Genomic DNA, 13,339 nt, shown 5'->3' with positions numbered 1-13,339 from the left:
ATTCTACCTGGTGAGTCAGTATCATATAATTAATGATAAAAAGACTGTATTACTTCATAATAAGATAGAATTACTGCTACTAAACCGTAAATTAGTTGCTGTGGACTGGTTATTTTCTCTTTAAATTGTATTTTGATCCGAGTAGTCATAAATGTCTGAAGTAAACCGCGTGGTCATTGTACATTGCAGTTCACCGACGCCATTTTATGATCACGCACGCCTGTAGTTGCGCCTGTGTGAGAGCAAAAGAAAAATCGATCACAAAGGTAAATAATTAGTTAATCAATTCTGTGAAAAAAATATATTTGTACTTTGTTACTGGTTATCTGATTACTTCAGTTGAGCGGTTATAGTGAACCGCATGGTTATTATTTGTTCATTTCAGAGTTCACCGTCGCCATTGTTGGCCACGTGTCTGTATTAGAAAGAGAGCTATTGATTCAGAGGTAAATTAATGTGATTATATTATTTCATGAAGAAATGGTAATTGTAAATGTGTATTAGATGTTATTCTGTATCTTTGATGTGGAACTTATTTTGAAATGTACTAAATGAATGTACTGGTCTGTGATCAGGCCAGGTTTTTTTTTTCTCTCTCTCCTTTCGTTTTTCCGTTTTCTTTTCTTTTCTTTCTTCTTGATATCGTGGAGATGTGATGACTGCACGACCTTCTGTGACGTCTTGTAGATTCCGTGTTTGATGGCGAGCCAACCCAGTCTTTAGAAAGGGAGAAGACATCACGTTGTGGAGAGGAGGCCGATATCCTTTCCTTGAGTTTCCAGTGCTACTCGTACTCGATCACAAATTTGATTTTAAGAACTATTTTTCTTCTTTTTTTTTGAGGGTCAACCACAATCCAGATTTGAGAGACATTGGAACTTTTACGTGAGACACTTAAGGGTCTCAAGAGAGAGAGATTATACTATTTTCTGTTGCATCTTGTTTGTTATTTTCTATTTTCTTTCTGAGTGTTAAACTGACTATGTGAGTATATATATGAAAACACCGACAAGAGTGCACTCGAGGTGGGAATTTTCATAGTCAATCGTTTTGACTATTGTTTATGTGATTTTGTGATTTTACTTTCTTTAACTTGACAAATTTTCTATTTTTTATTTAAAGTGAACCCAATTATACTTCTAATCTTGTGTCTGTCTGTTACTTTTCATGACAACCCGCTGTCTCCTTAGCGATACCTAATCCTTCTGACGAAATTCAAATCTTATCTTTATTATAAAACTAAAGTAAAAAGAATATCTACTAAATTACTGCTAATAATTCAGACAAGTGCTACATTTGCATCTAGCATAATGTGCTGAGAAACAGCGTAATGTGCCGTAAAGCAGGGATTTTACTGAATAATTTAATAGATCATTTAGCTTCGAGTAGCTCTGTGCAGATAATGTGGTCAAATATAAAATATGTGAGCGAACGGAAAGAGAAAGGGTGTGGTTTGCAGGGTTTATATGAGGTTATCCGATGGCGAGATGAGCTGTACAGAGGTGTCCAGACTTACTGAGTAACGAGAATATTCTCTAACCCAGCAAGAGTTCACATCCACCAGCCAGCACAATTTACAGTATCCTGACACATACCAGTGCTGAGACGAGAGAAAGAGAGAGGGAAACAGTTATCGCTATAAAACACTGAGCTTTTTTGTGCACAGAAAGTTTCGGCCTCGTTCAGTGTGTGTGTCTGTACTTTGCTGGCACATATTCGGGAGCTACTGTAGAAATCGAGGCAAACGGAGGCGTCGAGCAATGATCCGCCCCGTGAAGGTTGATAAAGATGGTGCCGCAGTTGTCTTTGTCACCTCATGGTTTTCATTTCCTGTTCAAAAGGCGAACTTCCTGTCTCTGCACCATGTACAGGTGTGACTTTCATATTTTGCACAATTCAAAATGGCCCCGGTTTCACACAAGCTGCATGAGTAACTCTGTGATCGCCAAATGCTTTGTTTAACATCAGCAGGGACTTTTTCTCCACACCACCATGCCGAATGTGGCGGGCTGAGCAAAGCCAGACCCAGTGGATGTGGTGTACTATACTCCATTCAATAATAAAATAAGCCCAGAACAAACAATGACAGTGTAAGAAAACAGCAGTTAAGAAAGCATCTGATCATAGCGATGCACAGGGGCGGTTCCAAGGTCAGTGGATATTCGGGGCTTTAGCCCAAACTAAAATGGGGTATTTTTATTTAAAGGAATTCATTAATTATAAAAGCGATTTAAGGGAATAAAGAAAAAGAAAGGCTTATTGTGTTAGTGAAGTAATTTAAACTTTTTGCAAATAATATTTTATTTTTAAGTATGCATACATTCTCTCTGCATGAATCAAGGAAATGATAGCATATTTTCAATTCAAAAAGGGAACATTTAATAAATAAAAAGTAATTTGCGTCACCGGATACTGTCGGAGTTGAACACTTCTATTGTAAAACAGTTGTCAAATATTAAATGTTTATCTACTTACATTTTATCAGGCATTCGTTCACTGTTAAAGGGGTAGTTCACCCCAAAATGAAAACTCTGTCAGTAATTACTCACCCTCATGTTGTTCCAACCCCGTAAGACTTTCGTTCATCTTCAGAACACAAATTAAGATATTTTTGATTAAATCTGAGTGCTGGATCACTCCTCCATAGGCTTATTAAGGGATCGAAACTGATCGGATCGGAGATCGCACTGCGCACACACGGAAACATTCAGGAGCACAGAAACTTGTTAAAGCTGCCTCGTGACTTTTAGTAATAAAATAGCTTCCCTACTGAATCGCTAAATTATACCACCCGACGCGTATCGTCCATACAGAACACATTTTCTGCGCAGCTTCTCCATTGTTTTCTATGTAAACATGCGCTAGACGGACATCTTTGACAACTGCACTCGTGTCTCGCAAAGCAAAACAATGTAAAAAATATTAACCCTCTGGGGTACTTCATTTTAGATTTTTTAATTTTATGATTTATAATTAATATTTATGCAATAACGAAGACCCATTTTTTCCCATTGAATATAATAGAAAATGTATATATATATATATATAATTAAAAAAAAAAATTTATTAAAGCTGTATTTCATTTTAGAGTCAAGTCTAGGCCTCATGAAAGCACTTTTTGAAATGAGATCGGAGCCATCTGGTGGACACACTGAGCATTTTTATCACGCAATAGCACATTTTTACCACTAGTGGATTTACAGCTCTCTGTAGAAACCTATGGTAGAAACACTTTAGTGATTTTTTCACATATTGTTTAATTTTTTTCAGGTTGTTGATTTGAATATATAATAACAGATTCTCAAAGACTATCTTTTTCCTTGTTTTTAAATAAAAAAAAATTGCATTATAAAGAGAACAAATGGAAAACATTTTGTCACCCATTGTTTTAAGAGATTCACCCCATCACTGTTGTGTGCTTTTTTTCTGCATCCTGGCTGTTTTGTAGATTGTATGCACAAAAAAACTCTGTATTTTCAAATTTTGCCAATTTCCCATTCATTTCCTATGGGGGTCATTTTTGACCCGAAGGTCTTGAGTGTGACTATTTTGTTTACGACCACTTAGACTTTTCAAATCCTGTCCCCAATTTTTTGGGGTGTTCATATACCAAGTACCAAAAAAGTCACCAAGTTTCGGACCATTCCGATGAAGCTACAATTTTTAACATTTGTTTTAAAAACGCTTCGGGACATTTTTGTCCCGAAGTACCCCAGAGGGTATAGAAAATATTTATTTTAAATTTGTAATAATATTTCACAATATTGTTATTACTGTATTTTTGATCAAATAAATGCAGTCTTGGTGTGCATGACAGACTTCTTTCAAAAACGTTTTGAAATTCTTACCACCCCCAAACTTTTGAACGTTAGTGCAGGTCACACTACTTTACACTTTACACCAATATACGCTCTTTCAGTAAACTCCCAATCCCAATTACTTACTGTGCAAACAGCCACGCCCAATCTTTTTCACTCCTTTCTTTAACTTGTTTGCTCACACGTTTAAGCTGTAAATGGTAAAGCGTTGAAGAGAAACCTGTGAGAGATGGTATAAGGGGTTGAGGGAGAGCGAGAGGAGCACATCGGTGTGATTGCAGTAAGAAAAGTCCTTCAGAATGTGTGTTTGACGATCATGTGTGCGTCTAGATGTCTGTTTGGTGAGTCAGTGTATTTGGCGAAGAGAGGTCAAGAAAACTGTGAATGTTCTGATGTCATGTAGCCAAACCAACATAAATCAGGTCACCCCAGTCAGCTCGGGCTTTAACTCACTTTTCTATCCATTGATATAAATTGTTAGATTCCGTATTATGTTCACATACAGATTCCACACAAAAACACGGTCCATATAAATATGCATTCATTGTGCGTGTGTGTGTGTGTGTGTGCGCACGCGCGTGTGTGTGTGCACCAGTGTTGGGGAAAGTACTTTGAAACTGTAGCTTGCCAAACTACAAGATAATCATACTATAAAGTAGTTATATTATTAATATAAAATCAAGCTGCCCTTTTGAAAAAGTAGCAAGCTGCGCTCCAAGATACTAACAAAAACTACCTTGTAGCTATTTAATATCTTTATAAATACACACCATTCACAAGTTTTTGAAAGAAATTCATACTTTTATTCAACCCCCCTACTCTTATAAAACTAAAGTCGAAAGTTTAGTGTTGTACAGGAACTTTCAGTATTTACACGATTATTTACATGAATCACTGCGGGAAAAAAACTGAATTACTGAAATGAATCAGACTTCAATCAGCGCTACAATATTCAAAGCTTGACTGTTTTGAAAACAGTAAAGTTGGGTTACTGAAAAAAAATGTTAAGATGTTAGAAAAAGTTACCAGGATTGATACTTTTAGCTAGTTATTTAGAGACATGCACATGTAAAATTATGCGGATGCAAAACTTGAGAGTGTTTGGCCATTTTAACAGTCTGCTAATAGAGTCCCATATGTCATACAACATGAGAGCGAGCGAAAGTCATTTCAGTGGAAAGTATGACCATATTCTCTTACTGTGTGACTATTTTTGCCACTATCGTCACTCTTAATACCAAAACAACCTTTTAAAAGTATGAGGACACGAAAGTATACGGAAAGGAAGAAGAGGAATTACTGGATAAGACATATTTTCCCCATGTGTAATATCTGAATGAATCGGTCAGTTGAGGGAAACGGGGAAAGAGGTAGGCAGAGTGAAATGAGAGTGTATGTGTGTGTGTCTGGTTGTTAATATAAACCAGAGTTTGACTGTTCCCTTGGTCTTGGAGTCAACAGCATAAATTATCATAAATTAATGGCTGATGCCAGCCAGAGGGTACCTGAACAGGCTAACCATTTTGATATCGGGCCTATTGTAGTTCACATGACTGTTTTAAATTATTAAATAACTAGTAACATTGCTGTGGTAATTGTGTATGACCAACATTTCATTTATTAGGCGAAACACCCTGATGTCTAGACATGGGGAAATCGACTTTACAAGTATACTTTTTACAAGAATTTACAAAAGTTATTTCCATTTATATTCAGGTAAGGGTATGTTTTTATTATTATTTACACATAAGATACAAGCACAAATCTGAAACTATGGTAGATGCTAAAATAGGCATATGCATAATAGGTTATTTATGGTATAAATGTACATGACAAATGTTCCAGAATCCACATTTACAATGCAGGTTACAATCTGAATTTAATTAACATTTCTAAACTTGAGTTTAAACTGGTGCAGTAGTCTTTCATTTAGCTTCATTTAGTTAAGTTTAGTTGCCAAAGTTAGCCAGATTATTGACATCAAATCTTTGAAAGATACTGAGGGTTTTGTTTAAAGCACTTAGTATTATTCTACATTGTTTTATCTGTAAAATTATTTCCATCTAATCAGTTACTCAGATTATCAATATAATTTTTTTTATGTTTTTGTTGTTTTCTGTTTCTCTACAATTATTAGATTTTTTTTCCAACACTAGTATCATCAATCACAGATAAACAATTACCAACTTTTTCAGATAAACCCTTAAATTTATATACATGCATTTAGGCAGAAATGCCACTTAAAAACAACAGATTTGGCCTGAATGAGCTGCAAAATGGGCCAGACTTGTCCAAATTGTCCAACTGCAAAATGGGACAACTTGCCAAGTTGAAATTATTTTCTCTGTTGATTGTAACAGTATGTCGCATAGAGCTCAAGCTGCATTGAATATTCATTTCTGTTCAACTATATATATATGAATATTCAGTTTAGTTTACTTGTGTTGCTAAATGTGGTTAAAAGTGATTCTGAGGCTGTTGATAATAGATATAGAAAACAAACATCTGTCTAAAAGACTAGTATGTGTACTGTATGTATAACAGTGTTGTTATTAACAAAACAAAAAAAAATGTGTTAATTGAAATAAAGCTGAAATACAATAGAATATAAATATTAGATGGAAAAACCTAAACTTACCTTAAAAAACTGAAGTGAAATAAGTTTAAAGGGATACTCCAACACTGGAAAAATGGACTTTCAATACAATTCGGCTGCCTATACTATAGACCGTTGATTTAAAAAAAAAAAAAATGTAATGCACTGGGCTTGTTGCCGTCCAAGGCCACTGCCACCAGTCATACACTTACCAGAGTCAAATACCACCTTGCTTTAGTAGGAAATACTCTCAGCAAACTTTTATTCATAATAGTGTTGACTTGTATTGTTCCCAGGGTGCAAGAATTCAAAGAGTTAACGTTTAGTGAAAGTGAGTTACTTTCGGTTTCCAGTGAAGGATCCAGTACGTTTTAGGCAGCGGCTAAAGGGGGCAAAGAATCATAATTTGTAGTCAACATTTCAAACTGGATGACCACTAACACAGTGTTTTAGGACAAAGAAAGTGCCATTTTCACAAAAGTCCTGGAGCTGTTTAAAGGATTTTTGCTGATAAATCAAGGTAACAAGGTAACATTGTGAATGAATAAACATTGTTCATTTACTACCACCAACAATCTAGCAATACAAAGCAGGTTATCTGCAAAGCTAAAAACACAAAAAATAATGACAAAAGCAAAAAACTAAATTATTAAAACTTAAAGTATAAGTTTTTAAAGTAAAGTATATAAATAATACTAAAGTAACACTGGTGTATAGGCCTTTTTAGCGGTTTCCGGCCATGCACATGCACATTCACATATCCGTGAATCACTTAAAAAACAAATCCTTGTGTTTAGTGTGTGTGGACAACAGCAAGGTTTCGTTTTTCAATTGACTTTTGCACAAAAAAAGCGAATCGTCTTTTATTATTATAATTATTCCATTGTGAGCTATGTACCATTTTTCCAGTAGTCGGATGGAGTCATAACCGCAGTCGTTGCTGGGCGAGGCTCAAGTATGCAAATAATGCTATAAAGCATTTTTTTTTTCTTCAGAAGATAATGAATTAATGCCCCAGTTTCAACGCTTTATGGCCCTCCAGGAAAATATTGTTTAGTTTGAAGGGACTCTAAATTCCCGGCCATGTGGGAGTTTGTTAGTATTAACATCAGTGAAATAAATTAAGGCAACCCAGTTCTCCTCTGTGTCATTTAATAAATAGCTTATGGTGTAAATATATCACGCTTTTCAAAGCGGATTATAGGGAAAACGCCTCATGCATGATATGTTTCTCTCCTGAAATGACCGTAACCCATATTCAGAGTCAAATTAAGCCCAAATTCTCTCCTTCCTTGCAGCAGATAACTTTGTCGCACAATGCACCAGGTGTACAGCTGTGTGTGTATGCGTGTCCCACTGCAGTCTGGAGTCGAACGCAGACAGGCTCCTGGGAAAGCACGATGTAATCTCGCAAGCACACTCGTTTTCTTTTCTTTACCTCCCTTTCCTTCCTTTTGTCCCCTCCCCTTCTCATTTTCTTCTCTCTTTGGTGAGGAACTCAAAGCATTAGCAGCAGCACTTCCTGGTTGTGTGGGTGGGCGGTTCCAGTGAGCGTGATTGGCGCTTGAGTTCGGTGCTCTGCGCAGTGCTGATGTTTCTCGCTCTCGCAGGCTCACACACACACACACACACACAGTGGCGCAACCAGCAGCCACACGCGCTCTGTCTCTCTATCTGTCTCTCTCTCTCTTTCTCCTCCTCTCTGAGAATGGTCCACCCGGTGCCTGAGGCTCTGCTGTCGCGGCCTGCCGCCCGTGTCTGATCTCTCACACACATACGCGCACTCAATAGTAATCATGATGTGAGAGGTAAGAACTGCTTTTTCTCGCGCTCCCGTTCCTGTCTGTCTCTCTTTCGCTGTTCTAACAGCCGAGGCTTGAAGCACTGCACCACTTTTGCACGCTTGCTGTGTGAGGATGGGGGGTTGTTCTGTGTGTGTGTGTGTGGGCTGCCTTTGACTTTATAGGGTGCTTTTGTGGTTAACTGCAGTTTGTTATGTCTTGGGGACTGCAAACAAATCTCAGCAGTGTTTTTCCGCGTACTTAAAAGTTGCGGTTGCATCTGTGCGTGTGCGTTTGGCAGGAAACGTCCCTCGCGCAGGTACTCCCCCACCCCTCCGCGACCGGCTACTTGTTTAGACAGTGGCAGCCGTGCGATTGGTTAACTGTTGATCCTGAGAGCACTTCTCCTTTTTTAAGCCCCCCTCTCGGGTCTCACTTCCCTTCTGTTTGTTTTATGCGCGTACCAGCGTGTGCATGTTTTTTTCTTCTTTTTTTTTTTTTGCATACGCTCTAGGGCTCTGTCGTAAGAGCCCGAGAGCTTCTTTCCACTCCCCCCCACATGTAAATTACGTGTGACATGTTTAACTGCTGTTTCCTAATATGGCTCGTGCTAGATTTCAGAGCGGTAGGACCCAGTCAGGCACCCTGGGACTGCACAGGGGCGTGTGTGTGAGAGCGTAACTGTCTGCGAGAGGGAAAAGAGAGGGGAGAGAGATATTGACGCAGGTTTTCACTTCTGTCTGAGTGCGTCACTCTTCCATGCAGTCATGTAAGTAAACGCTGAACACGCTCTCACTGCAGAGAGAAACATATGGAGTCGAGCTCTCGCAAGTCTGCTCGTCGGCTGCTCGCGGTGGTTTTCCTGCGCTAAAGGGAAACGTAAACATGTAAGAAAAGATTGCTTAAGAACAGGTTATGCTGACTTTTAGGGCACTTCATAGGCGGGTTATTGTTTCACCGTGCTGCAGACTGTTAAAACCCAGAAAATGACGAAAGAGCATCGTCGCTGAGAAGGGTGTGTGTGATTAAAGCCATTGTTTCAGTTGTTTGAAGATCATGTTTTTTTGGAGGGGGAGGAAGGAAAATAAACAAATAATATGTCTGGGGTGGTCTGGCGCCAAGTCTTCGGGTTTTGTCGACGGCACGCTGTAGTTGAGAAAGTGAAAGTGTCAGGAAAATAAGCACATGGAGTCTTTATTGGGAAGCACACTTCACTTTAGTTCTCTAATTCACTTCCGATTCTGTTCAGACTAGCTCTAAATCTCTTTTTAGCAGAATTCTGCATTAGCAATGTAAACAGTGAATAATCAGGCATGCAAAAAGATTCTTGTATTTGGTTTAATCTCATATGCTAGCTATTATAGGTTACACTTTATTTTAAGGTGACGTAGTTACATAGTACTTACTCAAATAAGTACTGAGTAATACTAATTAACTGCATGTACTTACTATAAAGTTAACGGGTATGGTTTGGTTTAGGGTTAGTTACTTGTAAATATGCATGATTTACTGTTATTACTATTGTAAGTACATGTAGTAAAGTGTAACTACGTCACCTTAAAATAAATTGTTACCCTATTATACGACTGTTCCGACGATAAACATATTGCACCTGCGTTGTTCGCGCCATCTCACATCTTATCCTAGGGTTTTCTGTGGTTTTCAGGTGCTAGACTTTCATTTGCCAAAGAATGCTTTGTGTTTTTGCATGCTAATGATGCCTGCTGTCTTTAATGCCACTAATGAAATATATCTGATGACGACTGCATGTTGAATGTATCAAGATGTTTATGCGCGCCGCTTAACATCTAGAGGGCGTTGTAGAAAAACACTTATGTTTTAATAAAACTCAAAGTCTTATCATACTGATCTATTATTGTCATTTGAATAGTTAATAAATAATAGGTTGAAAACCATTAACCTTCAACCTTTTCGATTCTCACAGCTTTGCAGGACGTTTGTGGGTTTATAAACCGTGTATGTTTCTGAGTTACTGGGTAGAAGGGCTTTGTGCTGTGTAACCATGGTGATGATACTATTTTCAACCCTTTCCAACATGGCAATCATCACCTACACACGTCTGAGTCAAACGATGTAATGCTGTGGTTTAGATAACCATCTCTGCTGCCCGCACACCTTTCTGATCAAGCACTCCACCCAGATTCAGGCCAGTTCCTTCATGCATGGAAAAAATGCTGATTTGGGTTCCGCTGAATGTGGAGTTAATATAATCAGTATTTTAGAGCGTTCACATCTTGCCTGATTCCAGATCAGAAGCTTTTCAGTTCTGAATTGCAAAGCGACATCATAAAGATCCATTCTATATCTCAGATTGTGCTTGAGTCTGATAGGTTCTGAAAAATGAGCTGTACTTTAAGGCCGTAGTTATGTGGTTTTTGGGATTTTTCCGAAATAAACGTACAGGTTTGTTCTTGAATGTTAATTTTTAAGGTATGGTCATAAAAAGGTGGTTCACATTAGGTTCAACACATCCTTAATTTTGTGAAAAATCATTTTTGGCTGAATATTTGGTATTTTGGTATTGGTATTTTTTTTGGCTGTATATGGTTCTTTAGAGATTTGTAGAAGTTCTTGATATTACATTCATCAAGTTCTTTAGATCAGCTGATTGGTTTCTGTGTTCTTCAAGTTCAAATATGGTTTTCTAAAGAACTAGAGAATAAAGTTATTTGTGGAACTTTCAGGTTCTATGACATCATACTGTAAAAATCCTTCTAGTTTTTAGTTCCTACAGTGTATGGTTCTGTTTATAAAAGTGTTGGTGCAGGTCATCATACTTTTAGATCCTTAAACGGTAACAGTTTCCCATATACTTAGGTATTAGCTGTTATGTTTACAAATGTGAACCAGTCTCAAACACTGCTGTTTCAATATTAATATGATGCATATTTGAAGAGTCAAAGATCTATGCAGGCAGTGTTTGTTTTTGTTTCCTAAACAGGCTAAACTCAGACTGATTTTAACCTTTAATTATAATTCCTCCATTTAAAAAGCAGTCCTTTAATATTGCACTGCTGCCAAATTACAAACAGAGCCACTGGAAATCAAAATGTTCAATCAGGCGTTTTTCACCAGCAGGAGCATATTAGACATCACTACAGACGTAAATAAAGCCATGAGCCAAAGTGCAAAAAGAATGAAACATTTAATATCTCATTCATGTGAATCATTGAAATAGTTTCCACTTCTTAAACGAGAACATAACATCCAGTTCTCCTCCCAGTGGCAAAAATGTTTGACTTTTTAATGGGCTTTGATTGGCATACTTCCAGATCATTCTCTCTCTCTCTCTCTCTCTCTCTCTCTCTCTCTCTCTCTCTCTCTCTCTCTCTCTCTCTCTCTCTCTCTCTCTCTCTCTCTCTCTCTCTCTCGCTCGTTCTTATTTTCTCTCCTTGTTTGACCTTGCAGCAACTTCTAAGAATTCTGTTATTGCTCCGCAAAGGATTGTGGGAGATGTACAGTGACTTAATAGCCAAATCATTTAACCAAAAAAGAAAAGTTGGACCAAAGAAACGGCATCGTTATGATCAAGTGAAGACTAGGATCTTAAAGTAGGATCCAGGTCTGAGCATGAATTTTCTTTAATTGTCATGGCGATTATTCCTCTTCTCAGTAAACACAGATAACGCAGGCATGAGCCTGTTTAATGCAAGATCAAAATCACGCTGCAAGGCTCATGAATTCACATTATCCAGCGCGATCGCTTACTTTTCATTTCACAAAATCATTTAGCCTCTTTTGAGTATTCAGTGTTCCCAGGATCCAGTTTGCTTCCACACTGAAAGTCTTATCGGATTAAAATATGTCATTCCATAAACAGGGCTGTGTTTTGTGTGTGTGTGTGTGTGTGTGTGTGTGTGCGTTTGTTTTTATAATGTACTTGATCCAAGGTAGCATACCAGTGCTCTTACAAAAATTTACCATGGTAACCATATTTCTGATAAAGACCTAGTGAAAAATAAATATACCAAAATGTATTTGAAATATATTTATTTAATGCTAAGTAAATATACTTCAAATACATTTACATATGTATTTACTGTGCTTAATATAAATACTCTTCAGTTGTACTTTTGTTATACTATATTTATAAACTTAAAGTCTACTAAATTAAACTAATTTTGTACTTACTAGACTTTAGTTATCCAGAAATAGTGCTGAGGTCCAACTAAAGATATACTTAAGTATATTTGATTGTGCTAAAATGGACTCTAAATATCTCGCATTTAAAGACTGATATTATACAGTGATCATACTATCCTTACTAATAGTGATATTAAAACACATTTTAGGCTTTATATTAAGAAATGCGCATTGTGCAATAAATAAATACTCCAAATAAAGTGTTATTATATTTTTTATTTCAGGAAGTCTCAAGCGATATGTCAGTAAATATGTTAATGGATTTTGTAGTATACCATGTTTGTTTGTTTGTTTATAATATATTATAGAATTTAAAATATATTTAATTAATTTTAATATTTATTTATTTATTAGAATATATTTTATTATATATATAGAATATATATTATAGAATTATAAACATGTATATTTAAGCTAAATTATTATTTTATTATTTGTTTACCATGTTTTTTATTTATTTATAATATATTATAGAATTATAAATATGTATTTATTTGTTTGTTTTTTACTACTGGAAAATACTAATAAATTACTATATTTTTCCATTTTTTTGAAGTGAGTGGTGCTTGCGCATACAGACCCTATTCAGAGAGGCACTTTAGCACTTTGTTGTGGATGGTTGCTAAGGTATTCTGATTGGTTGCTAGGTGGTAACTTATTGGCCCAAATTAAAAGAGGCCACTCTCAAGTCTCTGTTATTCTGGTCTCTAGTTATGACATTTTTTTATTTAATTCATTTTATTTTCTTGTTTCTACGGAACTGGTAGCTAATACCAATCTTGCATGGTTGTATTAACAATAAATGGACTAACTGTCAATCAAGTTAAAATGATGTTAGATTTGTATAAAGGTGTCGCTTCTCACCCTCTCTCAGACTGATGATCATTTCGTTTATGGTGAAAGAGCTGCTGCTCTCAACTGGCATGCGTCCGAAAGGTTGCTACATCTCTGCTCACTGCGAGTCGCGCAATACTTTAGAG

At 36.8% G+C, this 13,339-nt stretch overlaps 1 protein-coding gene across 10 annotated transcripts in view; it reads left to right on the top strand.

Annotated features, from left to right (window-relative positions):
* Window positions 1-13,339, top strand: part of mbnl1 (muscleblind-like splicing regulator 1) — a 71,040-nt gene that overhangs the window by 15,674 nt on the left and 42,027 nt on the right. For 4 of the 10 annotated variants that reach the window (XM_056253512.1, XM_056253510.1, XM_056253509.1 and 1 more), the window contains exon 1: window positions 8,028-8,222. The exons of 2 other annotated variants lie outside the window; for them this stretch is intronic. The gene's annotated coding sequence lies outside the window, so the exon portion shown is untranslated. Of the gene's footprint in view, window positions 1-8,026; window positions 8,223-8,814; window positions 9,083-13,339 lie in introns of those variants that run through there. 4 more of the 10 variants (XM_056253511.1, XM_056253508.1, XM_056253504.1 and 1 more) reach the window with 3 other exon arrangements.

Source organism: Rhinichthys klamathensis, unplaced genomic scaffold, assembly GCF_029890125.1.
Source record: "Rhinichthys klamathensis goyatoka isolate OS25496 unplaced genomic scaffold, OSU_Roscu_1.1 h1tg000105l_1, whole genome shotgun sequence".
NCBI classification, from domain to species: domain Eukaryota; kingdom Metazoa; phylum Chordata; class Actinopteri; order Cypriniformes; family Leuciscidae; genus Rhinichthys; species Rhinichthys klamathensis.
This window is presented reverse-complemented; position numbering and strand designations above follow the sequence as displayed.